The sequence below is a fragment of the Ovis aries genome, chromosome 11 (genome assembly GCF_016772045.2).
Source record: "Ovis aries strain OAR_USU_Benz2616 breed Rambouillet chromosome 11, ARS-UI_Ramb_v3.0, whole genome shotgun sequence".
Classification (NCBI taxonomy): Eukaryota; Metazoa; Chordata; class Mammalia; order Artiodactyla; family Bovidae; genus Ovis; species Ovis aries.
The window spans coordinates 36,476,939-36,493,120 of NC_056064.1; the positions used below are offsets into that span (position 1 = coordinate 36,476,939).

At 53.7% G+C, this 16,182-nt stretch overlaps 1 long non-coding RNA gene across 1 annotated transcript; it reads left to right on the top strand.

Annotated features, from left to right (window-relative positions):
• The first annotated feature begins 9,044 nt into the window (after positions 1-9,044).
• On the top strand, positions 9,045-15,455 carry LOC121820599 (uncharacterized). The gene is made up of 3 exons (XR_006061187.2): positions 9,045-9,136; positions 14,126-14,455; positions 14,734-15,455. It is a non-coding gene; the product is annotated as an uncharacterized LOC121820599 (long non-coding RNA).
• Positions 15,456-16,182: the final 727 nt, after the last annotated feature.

The following is a 16,182-nucleotide window of genomic DNA, read 5'->3' on the forward strand; positions in this document are numbered from 1 at the left end:
GGGTCCTCCTCTTCAGGAAGAGCCTCTCCCTGAAGTGGGGCTCAGCCCAAGGCCCAGCACCCCTTCTCCAGACTAGAGCACGTGGCACCACTCCTGGAGAGGAACTCCCCCCAGTGGCATCTAGGGTTGCCCAGAGAAAGGAGCTGTGCAGCCCCCAAATGCCTTAGTAGCCCCAGGGTCATCAGACCCAGGAAACCAGCAGAGACTCCTGAGAACTTTCCACATCCCTCTTCAAATTGGCACTTCAAGCATAGTTTGAAGTGCAAGCTCAGCCCTTGTCTCCAGCCTCTCTCTCTGTTTGGCTTCCAAGGGCCCTGAGCTTATGTGCAGAGGAGAGGGAGGGAGGGGTTTGGCGGGAAGAGGCAAGTGGAGGGGAGATGGGTCAGGGCAGGAGCAGGTGGGGGCCAGCCCCTGAGCCTACTCCAGAACCATGGAAACACTGCTTTGCCCACTGGTCTCCCTCCCCACTCCAAGATTCTCAGCCATCTTCTTTACATCTTGGCTTTCAGTTCTGTCTCAGGGAGGCCAGTTGCTGCTGAGCAGGTAGAAGTTGGTCTGATATCTAGATTTTCAGAAGTCTTCTCGGCCTTTGGAATCCTGCCAGGATGGCCTTCTTCTCCTTCTCTGTCCTCAGTTAATTATGTAATTAATGCCTGGGGAGTGGGGTTGAGGCCGCTTTCAGGGGAGGAGCAACTGACTCCCTGACTTGGGAAAGAAAGTGTTAGTCCGACTCTCTGCGACCCCACCAACTGTAGCCCACCAGGCTTCTCTGTCCATGGAATTCTCCAGGCAAGAATACTGGAGTGGGTAGCCATTCCGTTCTCTTGGGGCTCTTCCCCACCCAGGAATCAAACCCAGGTGTCCCACATTGCAGGCAGATTCTTTACCATCTGAGCCACCAGGGAAGACCCCCACCCAACTTAGGGCAGAGGGCTTATTCCTGACCTCAAGGAAACAGCAGTCTTTGTCTGAACAGGAGATGGAGTAAGGGGTTGGGCGGAGGGGGCAGATATCCAGGAGATCTTGCTTTGCACTGCCACAACTCTGCCCTGGGGCCAATGACTCCATCTCAGTTCTCCCATCTCTGAAATGGGATAATAACTCCAGAAACCACACACAGCGGGTGTTCTGAAGGTTCCTCTCTTAATTAGAGATGGGTGCTGGGTGGTCGGTGCCCTGGGAGAGAAGGCCAGCTTGGCTGCTGTGATCATACCCCAAGCCCATGGTCCTCAGCATGAATGAGATGAATTACTAAGTTACCCACTGCCTGCCCCAGTGGCCCCCCAAGTCAGGGTATCCTTCCAACACCCCAGGCACTACCTTGAAAAGAAAGCTGAGGAACCCACAAATAATAATAAGGCATAAGCCACAATCAGGTAAGGACAAAATAAAGTCAAATGAGGAATCAGGCAGCAGATCTCAGAAGAACCAACTCTGCCTGGTTGCCCGGGCTGATGCTTAGATAGCATGACCAGCTGTCCCAGTCTGCTGAAGACTGTTTTGGCTTCAGCACAGAAAAACCACATCCCTGAAGACCTCTAAGTTTGGGAAAAACTGGGACAATTGGTCACCCTTTTTCAGGGGACTTTGGAGGTTGGAGAGATCACAGATGTCTGATTCGCTTTGCACCTCTTGGTTTTCTTTAGGCATCCATGTAGCAATGAAAAATGCTGGAAGCCTGAGAAGCTCCCACCCCAAAATTATATGACATCACGATGGAAGGCAGTTCTCCCCAATGCTGTAGGCTAGGACCCCTTTCCCCAGTTATCTCTCTTCCAGGAGAATTCTCATCCAGGGACTGTGGTCCTGGGCCCCTTCACATACTTCAGGCAAGAGCAGAGCCCTGGTGCTCCCTGGCAACCAGGGAGAATCTTTGAGGAGACAAGCCCCAGGTTGCCATCTGGTGGTAATTCCCCAGGGAAGAGATTTGCCCAGGTGACCTCTAGGTCAGGCTCCTTTAAATAGCCCCAAATTGCCTTTGACACCGGCAACCGAGGGTCACTGCTGGGGGAGAAAGACCTAAGACTTTGAAGGCCACACCCCCAATGGTATTACCTTGAAACTACTTCTAGGGGCAAGCCGTCCAGCTGTGCAACAGTCATCCACAGGCATTCCTAAGGGGTAGTTGCAGCAGCAGTCTCTGGGAGGGGCAGGGAAGGGGCAGAGGAAGTCGGGGCAGGCCCTCCCTTATACACGCCTAGCCTAGCTGTTTTCTTTTAGGAAACACCAGACCCTGCCTCCCCCACCACACACACACACACATACATGAATCTCTGTTGATCTCAAAGCATAACCATTACTGTGTAAGATGAGAAACTAAGGGCCAAGGGAAGCCTGGTGGAAAGCTTAGCGAATGCTGCTCCCCAGGCCTCACCTAGCTGTGCATTTACACACACACACACACACACACACACACACACGCGCGCGCACAGGGCATACAGGTGCCTGGGCCCTGTTTGGAGCATGCCATCACCCATGGAAGCAGGTTAAGAGGGTGGTGGGCAGGCAGCCTGGCCTTGGGCCTCTCACTAAGAGCCAGGCCCCCCAGGCTGGCCAGGGAGCTGTCAAACCCCCCACTACAGAGACAAATGGAGCCGTCAGAGAAAATAGCTTCTAATGGGGAGCAGGAGCCAGCCTGGGCTAGGGGTGGGGGGAGGACTCTGCTGGCCAGATGTGAATTCTTCACTAATCACACCAAATTGGCCCAATTTGTTCACTGACACGTGGGGGGACTGGCTTCATCTTTCTCCCACTGAGCAGTCTCCCTCCCTCCCGCATGGAAGTGCTTTTGCTCTAGGGATGAGGCTGGCCAGCTGACAGCAGGCTTGGGGGGAAGGGGATGAGGCCAGATTTACACACACCCCTCCCTGTGGGAGCCCAGAAGTTGGCTTGGGCCGGCCTCCCCTCCATCTCTGCCAATCCACGAGGCCCTGGGTGCTGAGGAGTTTAGGGACCCTGGGGAAGGAGGCCAGCAAGAGAAGGGGGTTAAGGCATCTGCTCCCTGGGAAACAGGTATCATAGGCAGGAACTAGGGAACTGGAGATATTCTTGGGAAAAGCAGGGAGGGGTCTTGAGAAGGTCTAGGGGATTACTTCAAACAAGATGATGTCACTTCTTGGAGGCAGCAATGTTTCCCAGGTCCCATTAGGCCACAATGGTGGTGAGGGGAGGCAAAGGAGAGCCCTTGGCCCCTTGCTCCAGCCCTGAGGAACACTGACCCCTTAAATGCGTCTGCTAAAAACCATGTCCTGAAGGTGGGACTAGCAGGAGGGCTGCCAGTGAGACTATGGGAAGAACTTCCTCACCTTCCACTTCACTTGGGCCTCTCTTTCTCCAATGCAGATCAAGAGGCGATAATGAGATGGGCATCTATGAGGGTTTGTGGGCTCCAGGAGATAGGACAGGGGCGATAATGAGATGGGCATCTACGGGGGTTTGGAGGTTCCAGGAGGTGGGATGGGGCAATGATGACGGGTCAGCCAGGGCAGGGACATAAATGGAGGCCCAGCCTCTGGAACTCTCTTCTCGGCCCTGCGCCAGGAAAGGGAGCCATGCGCGTGCCATCTAGGGTCCATCCTCCCCCTGCCCCCTGCCATCACCCCACCCCCACCCAAACAGCCACTGGGGCCTAGGAGTTTCAGTGGGCCCAGGCTAGGAAAGATGGGAGTGAAGGGGAAAGCCTGTGTAGACCTGGACAGCAGGTTCAGGGCTGCTTGGGCAGGGAATTCTGACATTCTGTGGTCTAGAAAGGAAATTGTGCCAAGTCTTCCCCTTGGGTTCATGGAGTCCTCACTCTTGGGAAGGGGGATCCGGCTAGAAGAGGGCCAGAACAGGGCTAGTAACCTTGAGGTCTAAGACAGGGGCTTCCCATGCCCAGCCCAAGAGTAGTACAGCTGCTGGCCCATGCTTCCTGCCTGAGGGCTGGGGTGAAGTTGAAGGGCATCCCGGCACCCCAGCCCGGCTAGCTCTGGGGAAGAGGACAGCTCCCATTCCCAGGCCCCTTTCCTTCCTTTTGCTCTGGCCTCCTCTAGGCTAAGCAATTGCAGCCCTTGGGCATGGCCCTTAAGAACTTTCCTAGGTCACCTTTCACCCCAAATCCCAATGTTTCCAAGGCCCATTCCTGTCGTAATCAGTGCTACCCCCTTGAGGGGAATTCCACTCAGGAAGCCAGGGGGGTTGGGCCATCCCTGAGGGGGAGATGGGCCGCCAGGCTTTTGGAAGGCAGGGAGGTCGCCTGGTGTGATAACCTGTGGGACCAGGTGTGGCCTGCTCCTGCAGGAAGGAAGAAGACAAGAATTGGAAGAAGGGGGCTTAGGAGATAGACAAAGATGGCAGCCAAACACTGTCGGTGAAGTCAGGGGGCATCCTGGGGAGAAAGGAGCACAGGACCAAATGGAGGCCACCCTGCTCCATCAGCAACTTAATTGTATTGATCAATAATTCCTACTCCTCCCTACCTCACCTGCCTCCTTAGTTGTTCCCAGCTAAGCGGAGCGCCCCCTCCTGGCAGGGTTGTCAACCTGACTCCCAGAGAGCAGAGCCCAAACAGGAAGGAACACAGGAAAGTCCCTTGGTTTCTTGTAGAAACACTCTCTACCTCCTGTTCTCTCACTCACACAGTTCCTATTTGATTTGTGGGCTTATCTTCCCTCAGAACAAGAGCTGTTGCGCCTACCCAAAGAGTCACCCTGACCCAGGCATGAATTCTAGTTCTGCTACTTACTTGCTCGCTCTGTGACCACGATCTATTATTACATAACTTTGAGCTATTATGTAACCCCCTTAGAGACTCAGGTTTCTCATCTGTGAAGTTGGAAACCTACTACAGAGGACTCTGTAAGGACTGTTGCAGATCACAGAAGCCTTTGGCTTCATGGTGCCTGGCACACAGAGCTACTGGGTAAGTATATTTGGATGCATGGATGGATGGGCAGATGGACAGACTTGAAGAGCTCTCTGCTTATGTCTTTTGCTTGACTTCCTTGCAGATTCGTGGGCACCATCTGGATTTCCAACAGGGATTAAGCTCTTGTGTCCCAGGGTCCTCAGCAGCAAAATGGGTAGTAATGAGCCTTCCTGCCTCCTGGGGTTATTGTGAGGCTTGATGCATACATCCAGGTAAAGATCTTCCAGCAGAACCTGGTACTTAGCAAGAGTTCAGTAGGTGTTGGTCCACTAAAGGCTATCTTGTCTCTTCCCCAACACAGGGCAGGGCCTTCCCTTCAGCCCATACCACTCTGTCTTTAAACAGCTAAGGAACAAGATGCCCCGGGACTCTTCTTCCCTTTATCATCTTATTGCCCCCACCCAGCCCAGTCCTCCCACCTTGGAGATCAGAAAATCCTTTCTTCATTAAATGCCTTCTCTCAGAAATACTCTCCCCAAGACTAAAAAAACTCCAGACAAGTTCCACTTCCTCAGCACCCTCCCTGCCCCACCCAGGACCCAGTCTGGGCCACCTGCCCTTCCCTCCCTCCCTGTCTCCAGGACGGATCCTTCCCATGTCCCTGCCCTGCTCTCAACCAGTGACCTCCCTCTGAACCCTCCTCCCCGTTGCCCCTCTGTCTGGCACCTGGGCCTCCATCTCCCAGTGGCGGGTGGTGGTTGTGTGTAGACTGAATCTGTAGCAGGTCTTGGGAGGAGCAAGGGGTGCCAGAACCAGCCCAGGCCGGCGGCTCAGGCCTCCTCTTGCTGAAACCTGCAACCTCCCAGCCCCTGTGGACACACACTCATCCTCTTCCACCGCCCCCAGGAAGTGAGCTCCAAACACCTTTGCCTACAAACCAACACTCGCACCTACCAGATCCTGTCCTGGGATGGTTCTGCCAGCTTGTCACCTCAGGTGGGGCCTGTGCCCTTTGCCTGGGCTCTGGCCCTCTCTAGATGGTCCTTCCCCACTGAACTGACTTGCCTCCATTCTGAAGTGGACCCTGTTGCAAACGACAGAGAGGAAATATGGTTGTTCTGGGCAAACAGTATTTCTCAAAGTTCCCTGTGGGGGACCTGTAAGAGCAGGGTCCACCGGCCAGTGGGAAGGCCATTCAGAGCAACTCACTCATAAATACTTTGATTTCTGGCCTCTGGTTTACTTATAGTAGACCGGTACAAATGTACATGCACGTTTTACTCTATATTATGTCCAAGTTTGCTTTAATATAAAAAGCATGCTCTTGGGAATTCCTGGGCGGTCCAGTGGTTAGCACTCCACACTCTCACTGCTGAGGATCCGGGGTTCCATCCCTGGTTGAAGAATTAAAATCCCACAAGCTGTGTGGTCAATAAAAAGTTAAAAAAATAATGAAAAGGATGCTCTAAAATATATAGTTGAATTATTTTTTCTCCAAAAATCTTTAGGTCAAATAGACATATCAGAAAGGCAAGCAATGTCTGGGTATCCCCTGGCACAGCCCATGTAGTACAGGGCATATCAGTGCCTCTGCCAGAGAAGCTCAGGCTGAGGGAACAGGGAGGAGATTTGGATGAAGTCGGTGAATAAGCAGTCAGGGAATGTTGCAGGAAATTCTGGCACCTGATCCTTGAGGCTGAACAGAACATTATTTCTTTCCTTCCGTTGCTAAACTGACCTTATCTGAGACCAAGTTCTCCAGCTGTAAGTCCCAAACATGCCCCATTTATCTCAGATTTTTCTGCAGTGGGATTTCCCCCAAGGCTCACCATCGCCAATTCCAGCCAAGCCAAATCTTTGCTCTGATCCAGAGAAGAGCCCTTGGCAGTTCCAATTCTGGGGGAGTAGCGAAGCACATCCTTCCATCCCAGCACTCTCCCTGACCCCCTCGCACACAACAGCGTTCATTCTCTTCCATCACTCCACGCCTCAGTTTCCTTATCTGCAAAGTGGTGGAGTTGACTTTTGCTCTCTGAGGATCTTCCTACAGCATGAATCTTAATCTCCTTATAGAAACTGTAGGCTTCACTAAAAAATCAGTCTCTTTACTTCAAAACTAGTATTCTTCCATTCATTCCACTAACACCTATTGAGCCACTGCCATATGCCTGGCTCCATGCAAGGCACCAGGGCTGCCGATAAAGCACGATTCCTGCCCACACAACACTCAAATGTGGGGATTAGCGTGATGTTGGAAGCCTGCCTTTCTCTTTTCATCACTTAACAAATCTTAAAGTACCAGAGCCTCAGGAAACCTCAGGTGGCGACCCAGCCCTGGTCCTGCCCTTGTACAGAGTGAAGACCCCTCACTGTGGGACAGGAGAGCACAGTGAGTCAGCACTCAGGTTTCAGTGGGGGCAGCCCGGTTTGTATCCAGTCTCTGCACTCACTACTGAATCTCTCCAGGCCTCAGTTTCCGCATGTAACCTGGACTTGATAATAGTACTTCCCCACAGACTCCTCTCCTGCTGTGGCCCTCACTCCATGCAGCCTCCTGCCACCTCTGCTCAGTCCCTGAGTCCTCTCTGCTCCCACACACTGGCCTTCTTGCTGTACCACATGCCAAAGCCAAGCAAACACCCAACTCAGTGCCCTTAAACTTGCTGCTCCTCTTGCCTCCACTGCTGGGTCCCCAGTATTCAAATGGCTGGCTCTCTCCAGCAGGCCCAGCCCACCACTCTCTGTCCCCTCATGTTGCTCGTTTTCTTCAGAGCACTTACCTGACATTATATATCTGTTTTCTCCCTCGTTTGTTTTTTCCCTCCCTCGTTAGAATGTAAGTGCCAAGAGGGCAGAGTTTTTAATCTGACTTCTTGTTTTAATTCCCTGTATCCCCAGCCCCAGTGTCCAGAATAATGCCTGGCAGATAGTAGATGCTCAATAAATGTTTCCTTGAATGAATCTTGAATAAATGAATAGCGGAGATGTGGGAAGTAAATCAAGGTAAAGCCTGTAAAGTACTGCCCCGTCTCTGGCACAGGGTGAGCAACAATAATGGAAACTGTTAATATTAAACACACACCAACAGCCTGACTGAAAGGGACTGGAAGTTCATGAGGAGAAAAACAAAATTCAGCCGAAATTACATATATTACTTCATGCAATAAACACTTCTGTTGCCATCCATCCATCTCAATCAGAAAATGGTTTACTCCCGACACTCCAAAATGTCAGCATGCTCAGTAATCACTAATTCTTCATCTTCTTTAAGCACCTGTTATCCAGCTTATGAGGGCACGACTTGGAAGAAATCAGCAAGATGTCTCTGCTATGGCCACCTGGGCCTCAGAGGGGGACCAACCCCCACCCCCCGCCACGATGCTGCTAAGTGATCACAGAGCTGAGACGGCGATCACCATGACCAGATGGAGCCATTTCTCTTCCTGGCTGGGGCCCCAAAGAAAGAAAGGGCCATGGAGGAGGCCCCATGAGGGGTCTCCTGCCTCTCACTGGGAGTCCCCACTGCCCCTCCCAGCCTGGAGTCCCCTCAACCTAGAGCTCTGGAGAGGAGGAGGCCACACCCCCTCCCTCCCCTCCATGCTGAGAAGCCCGTCACCATCAACCCCACGCGAGGCCTTTCTTTGTCTTGGCCGGTGAGGACAGAAGGGGAAGCACCTGCTTCCAACGTCCGGTATGACCTGGAAATAAATGGTCCCCGCGTCCTCCCCACTCTCACAATGGCCCCGGGTGGGCTAAAGCTTGAAGATGACAATCCCTGACCAGTTTGAAGGGAGAGACGGGTCCCAGCCCTTTGCGGTTCTACCATAAATTCACCACTTACTGGGCCAGGCTCGTCTACCACTCGAACGCGGCAGGTGGGGTTCATAGCCCTATTTTGGCTGAGCAAACAGCCTCAGAGAGGTCAGGCGACTTGCCCAAGGACAGAACCAAAGCCAAGTCCCCGTGACTAGGGCTGAACATGAGGCACTTCCATCACTGAAGTGTAGGCCCCAGGAGAAGAGGTGCAGCCTCCTGAGCAAACTTGGAGGAGGAGGAGAGGCTCAGGGCTGGGAAAGGGGCGGCCAGAAGCAGAGAGGAAGAAGGCTGGGGTCGGGTGTGGCCTGGACAGCACGATCCCGGGATTCGAAGGCGAGGTGGAGTAAGCCCAACCTGGGAGGGGCCCTCACACCAGCCCTGCCGCCGCCCGGCCCACAGCGCGTCCCCGGCCACCCCCAGACTGGCAGGACGGGGGGGCAGGATGTAGCAGAGCCCAGGAGCCTAGATGTAGGGGTAAGCTCCCTCCTCTAGCATTCCCTGGCGACTTGGGGGCCCCGGGAAGAGGCTGGAGTGAGGGCCCAAAGGCATGGGGCCATCCTCAGGCCGGGCCGGGTCTAAGGACAGAGCCACCTGCAGCAGAAATTAGGCAGTGAGCAAAAACGAGGGGTCTACTTGGGCCCTGCGCCCAGACTGCAGGGTGGGTGTGGCGTCGACGACGGGAGGTGGGAAGTGGAAGGTGGAGGGTGGGGGGAGGGCCTGTCGGAGGCCTGCAGGGCCTGGCTGCCTAATGGTTTTCTGAGGAGGTTCCTGGTGGATTAGAAGTCTGCTCTGAGCAGGGCAGGGCTGGGGGAGAGGTCGGGCAGGAGCCGTTGGGCCGTGCTTGGGAGGGGGACCCCGGTTTTGGGAATGGGATAGCCCCAGGGCCTGCAAGTGCCCAGTGGGGCCAGAAGTTGGGGTGGCTTTTCATGCTAACCCAGCACCCAGTGGCTGCACAGACAGATGCTGGCTCTAGACCCTGGGGAGGAATGAAGATCTACCCAAGAGAAGGTGCTGGTGGGGGTGGGGAGGTGGGGCAAGGGGGTACCTTATGTAAGACAGAAATGCCAAGTGCAGAGCAATGCATGGGGTAGGGTGTGGGGGACTCAACTACCTCAATGCCTGCTGGAGAGGACTTTTCCATGGATTGAGCCTGGGAGGGAGTTGCCTCCTCCACAGGCCCCCATCTCTGCTGGCAGAATCCCCTGCCCCTCACTGAGCTTTCCCCTAATTTAAGCCTTCTCCCTTCATTACCACCCCACCACCAATCCCCTCCCTCTGCTTCAGCCTCCTCTCATGTAGCCCCTTCTGCTTTGGCCCCTGCCAGTGGGCTGCCGTCTGTGGGGTCGCATAGTCAGACACGACTAAAGTGACTTAGCAGCAGCAGCAGTTCCTGCAGAGACCCATCCAAGGAGGCTAACACCTCCTCCAGCCAGGCCCAGGCCTGCATTTCCCCCTCCGTGTCTGGAGCTGGCCCCAGGCAAGAGGAGCTTTCTCCTAAGAGGACCCCAATTCTTTTCAGGGAGTTGACCCAGAAGAGGGGCCAGGCCTTAAATGCAGGCTGGATGACTTCAAAGGGCGGTAGGTGGGGTTGGCGCCTGGTCACAGGTGCCACTCAGGGTGGGCCAACCTGCCCAACCAGGTCAGGGCTTGCACTGCACCCCGCCCTCTGCCCAGAACATCACGACACAGACCTGACAGCCGCTCCACCCATCAGAGACTCCCCTAGGGCCTCCGGAGAAAGACCTGAGACGCAAGATCCAGGATTCGAGGCACAGAGGGCCTGGCAGGTCATCCTAGCGATCCTCCCACACCAGCGCCCTGAGTCTCCACACGCCCTTTCACCCACGTGCACACCCACCGAGCTCTCGGCTACATAGGGACAGAGATGAGATCCTGGGCCTCAGAGGCTACACTTAGCTTTGTCCCAAAGTACTTCCTGCTGTCTGTCTATCCTTTGTCTGAAATTCTGAGGAAATTGACAGAGTAGGACAGTCCCCAGGCTGGCACCAGCTCCTCTGGACTGTGGGGCCCTTGAACCTGAGCCAGGAGTCCTAGGCACATCCTCTCACAGAGCCCTCTGCTGCCTCACCGGACTGTATGCCAGGTGAGCATCTGCACATTCCTATGCTCAGCACCAGGTGCTCAGGACCATCAAATGCAAGGGCTTCAAAGGGGCTAAGGTTTTTTTTCCTTCCTGTAGAAAGCTAATAGCCTCAGCTTGCTGATCAGTAAAATGGAGATAATAATAGTACATACCATAAGGCTGTTATGAGAACTAGGTGAAATACCACGTAAAAGTTCTTAGCACAGAGCCTGGCATAGAGTGAGTGCTCAGTAAATGGCAGGTGTCATTGCTACGAGTATCAACAGGACTCAGGGAGACCACATGGAGAGCCACATATGCCAGTCTGGACTTCTGTGACTGAGTGGGTTCTGGCCTTGGGTTCTGGCCTTGTGCAAACCAGTGTTCGCCCCTGCACTGCCATTCCACACGCAGCTCATCTCAGAGCAACAACCCTCAGGATTCAGACTGACCCTACCATCTACTAGAAGGGACTCCAAGGCCCCAGGCAGAGGCAGAAATGGTCAGTGGGGGCACGTGGCTATGGGCTACATATGGTGAAGACTCACAGAGGGAGAAAAGGGCACCCGACAGAGAGTCTTAGCCAATCAAGTTCCAGGAAGGCCTCAAGGAGGAGAAAGCTTCTAGGAGCAGGGGGAATAAACGGAGGGAAGTGGCTCTGTGTATCCTGGGCCAGAGATAGGATGGGGACAAAGAGGGTTAGGATCGGGGAGGACTGGGAGAATACAACAGGGTGTAAGGGGATGGAGAGATGAGATCAGCAAACAGGGGAGCGGGGAGAGCAGCTCACCCTGGCTCTTTCCAGGCCCCACACTGGCTAGGACAGGCTGGGTACCAATGAGCCATCTTAGCGTCAGTTGAGGGGAGCCTGGCTTCTCAGCCAACCCGTGCCTCTACAAATGTATTCATCTTCATGCATTTAATTCAGCAGTTTGGCAAGAAAGTGGGCATTATTTACTGAACACTGACTGCCAGGTTCTGAGCATAGACAGTCACTGAGACAGTCAGGGTCCCTGAGCCTGGGGTGCCTGTAACCTGGAGGGAGCAGTGACCCCTCAATTGAAGAAACCCTCCTACAAACAGGGAGGGTAAGGAGGCAGGGGCTGGAGAAGGTAATGTGGGAGGGCAGAGCAGGCCAATCTGAGCACCTCCCCCAACCAGGGGGAGGGGAAGGAGGAATGGCCTGGCCAAGTGGAATAGGATCTGAAAGGCTGCTGGGAGGGATGCTGCTGGCACTCATTCCTGGCCTGAGTGGGAGGGGATGTCTCTGGACCAGCCAGCCCTGGACTCCGGCTACACAGACCTCCCTTCCTTAGGCAGCAAGAGCCGGATGGGCCACATTCCACAGAGGCCCAGGCTGCCATCCTACTGGGCTCGCATGCACCCCCAGGGGCAGGCTGGTCTCAGGGCTGGAAAAACTGGTCTTCCTGCTCCCCCCCACCCCAATACACACCAGGCTGGAGTTCGAGGATTCAGGAGAGGGGATCACAGGAACTGGAGGTTTCCTCCTTTCCACACTTGCGGACCAAGGAGGGCAGAGAGGAGCTTCTCGCCTGTGAGGAACATGGCTTGATGGGATGGTGGAGGCATTTTTAATAGATTCAAAAGCAGGATGGGATGAAAGTCAGATGGCTTTCCCTCTCCCGGCCTGACAGGGGAGATGTCCTGCTTATAAGCAGGAGAGCTTAAGGATAGACATCAAGAACTTGCCCCCTGAATGAATTGGATGGCGGTGAGAGAGGAGTGAAGTATTCTCTAAGAAGAAAAGGAGAGAATGGCTTTCAGCCTGGGATGAACCCAGGAAGTGCAGCCTGAGGGTGAGCTGACTGGCTCCTCACCAACTCCTCCTTCCTTACCGTGGGGTAGGGGGACTGTCCTTCTGTCCTCATGGATCACTGCCACTCCCTCAGCCATATTAGACCTAAGAAAAACTCCAGTCCCTAGCACTACCTCTTTAAGAATATCCTTCGCAGCAAGAGATTTACTGTAGACCCAGAGAAGGAAACTGGTGACCAAAGCTAAGTCCCCAAATCGGCCCAGGGACATGTCAAGCCCTGTCTGGGCTGTGGGAGCCTCACCTCCTTCCTTCCTCAGGCCTGTTGTGATGCTGGTGCAGAGCAGTCCCAGTGTGTGTGTTTGTGGGGTGGGGCATGGTGGGGGGCTTTAATGGACCATGGCCAAGCCCCTGAGGTTTCCAGCCCATCTCCTCTTGGAGTGAAAATGACCAAATTTCTGCTCAAGGTCCTTTCCTGAATGTAGGCCAGAGATCACCCACCTGCCTCAGAATCAAGGAGCGCTTGTTCAAAATGTTCCCACAATCTCCCCACTGAAATTCACTGGACCAGGAACCGGTACTTTATATGCTTTCCCCATCAAGGTCCTCACCCCCAAGTCCATCAATGATTCTGAGAAGTTTAAATTTTTCTGCAAGGGACCAGCCCAATGAGCAGTTCCTAGAGAGTGGAACTTGGGGAACTCAGACTAGGTAGACAGTAGCCTTCAAGCCTTCTGTTGTGCCAGGGTGAACAGTGTGACCAGAGGAGGTTCCCCCATGACAAGTGACCTGAGTAACAAATACCTTTTCCCAATGTCTCTGTCCTTTCACTTGATATTCACTTAATAATCTCTGTTGTCAGCAACTAAGTGGTCATCTCAGAAGAGGTCCTGCTCGCCTGCCTGAGGGGCAAAGGAGGGGTAAGGCCGGAGGGTGAACAGATGACCATTTAAGATCCCTTGGAGACCCAGACGCACACTTGCCCAACTTTCCCACCACAGCTTTCAGGATGGGCCAGTCTTTTCTCTTCCTCATCGCAGCACTGCCCCATCCAGACAAGAGTGACTTTCCTGAAGGTGCTGAGCCTCATGGAGGGGAAGGGGCCTCTGGCTCTATAGTCTGATATCCCACTGATATGTTCCAAAGTGGAACTCACTGATGGCTTCATCATCCATTCACATGTTCATTTATGCACCAGGCTCCAGTCCCAGTCTGGGACTCAAACAGACTTACGGCACAGATAAGACATAATCTGTGCCATCAAGAGAGGCTCACATGAAACAGACACTTGTGATCCAAGGTGATCAGGCAGGTAATCATTCACCCACGCGTGTACCATACACAAGGTCCTTGGCCTGACTGTCTCCACCCCCTGGCATTGTTGCCTGCAGTAGAAGGGTGCAAAGAGCAAGGGCTTTGCAGTCAGGTGGTCTGCAGTTCAAATCCAGCCTTCTGGCTCCCTAGGGAAAACCAGCCAGCACTTTGGCTCTTCCACCTGGGACTTCCCCTGGCTTGTTAGAGTGCCAGGAACAGTGTCAATTAGGGATGATCGAGCTAATAGCACATCAGTGAGTGAGTTTCTAATCATTGATTTCTCCTGTTGCAGCTTCTCCAGTCAAAGCGCTCATCACATCGTGAGAGCTTGGTCTCTGGGACACACACACAACTCATACATGAGGCTGTGGATCTCAGCACCTAGGTGTGCAGCAAGAGCTTGCTGTTGAATGAGTGCTGGGTACAAAGATTAAGAGTGAAATTAGCAACAGCCTCCGGACGGAGTTAGGTGTTGCCCGGAAGGTTCTGTCTTTGATTAGATCTATTGGCAGGTTTTTGGCTGCGAATTCACAGACCTGTGGATCAGGTTAACACGTGAAGGGTTAATGCTGACTCCTCTGACCTGCTTAGTCCCAAGGAGCCACGTATTCTAAGTTGCCAGGTGAGTGTAGAGACAGACACCCCATACAGGGTGACCCCAATCTTCCAGCTGGACCAGAGCGGGTGGGGCAGAAGCCAACGCCAGAAACAGCTAAGGAGAGAGGGACACCTGGGTCTGCTTCCTTCCACCTCCCCACTGTGGAAGCCACAGTCAGCACCACCTCCCCACCCCTCCGCACCCAACACCCCCCCACCCCGTCTCCCAAGAGAAGCTTTTGTATGTATCTGAGAAGTGCTTTGAAATTTCTAGCCTTAAAAGGACTTCTGTGCACTTCCCAGACTTGAAGACTGGCAGGTGAAAAGGTGTCTTGTGGGCCCATCATCCCCCAGCTCTCAGTGAACACACCAGAAGTGATTCTTCAGACTTTCCTTAGTCTTTCTCCTCTTTTCTGCAAGAAGCTTCCAACAAGGAGAGGAGAGGAATGCTCCCTTCCTCCCAGTGTGCTCACACTGTTGTATAGGAGAACAGAGCAGCCAGCTGGGAGCCAGGCTGCCCAGGAAGACCCTGCCCAGGAGATGCGAGGAGGAAACAGCTCCACCCGTCCACCGGGATTTGGGTCAGACTTGTGGAAGGCCTTCCTGAAAGGCAGACCCTGCTCCCAGGATCAAACCACCAAGGAGGAGACCAGGATACTTTCCTCTAGGGATGGTGACGCACGCACAGCACATTCGGGAGCATCTCTCAGGAACCCCAGGCTGGAGTGGATGCTTTGTAGAAGTATGCTCCCACCAATGTGAAGGGACCAAACTCCTTGTTGATCATTACCCATGATGGGACTGCCCAATGCCTCCTGGTAAGAAAGGTTCACCACATTAGATTTCATCCACAGTGGGCGTTCTGTTTGAAAGATCGCTGTTTGTGTATGAAGATAGGAATGATGGAAAACTCAATCAAGGAACTGTTTGTTCTTTACTGTTTGTTAATAAAGTCCCATTTGTGTTGAAAAAAAATTTTTGAATGCTACAAAGTTCTGGCAGGAAGCACACCACCATTAACCAGAGTTACCTGATGGAGTTACGGACCACTTTGTATTCTACAGACTTCAGTGCTGCTTACAGAAATGCTGTATTCTAAGCATGTATTTAGCAGCAAGACCACAGCAAAGGCTAGACTGGACCCCCACACTGGGGCTCAGTCCCCTAGGCACGCCCTCCTCTCTTTCTGTGGCACTGGGAGACCAGCACAAGCCAGAGTATCTGCTTCCCACACACAGACATTGGAGGCTGCCTGGCTCTGCAGGCTCATTCTTGTCTTCCCGAGGCTTTGTCAGGATTCCTCATGCTTCCACGGGACCCGGGGTGAGCCACTTGGTCTCACTGTGCCTCAGTTTTCCCATGTGTGAAATGGGAGTCGGCCATACTAATAACTAGGATCAAAGAGATGATGTTTATGAAAATATTTCATATGTGTGGCTGCTTCTCTTTTCTAAATGAAGGCGGCCCCTTCTGGGAGGGGGGAGGCGGGGCAGGAGGAGGGTTAGAGTGAAGGTGAATACCTCCAGGTCCTTCAGGGGCGGGCCAACCACAGCAGTTGGGCAGCACCCAGAGGTCTGGGTGGGAACTGCAGCCCTCCTGCCTGCTGTCTCACTCCACGGACAGGAGGCTGGGGGAGCTGATGGGAGTCCTGCTGCCCACCCGCACTCTCGGTGGGCAGCCTTCGGGTCCTCTGCAGGCCTCTGGGGTTGGGGTGGGCAGAGGAGTAAAGAGAGAGAGGAAAATGGATCTTCC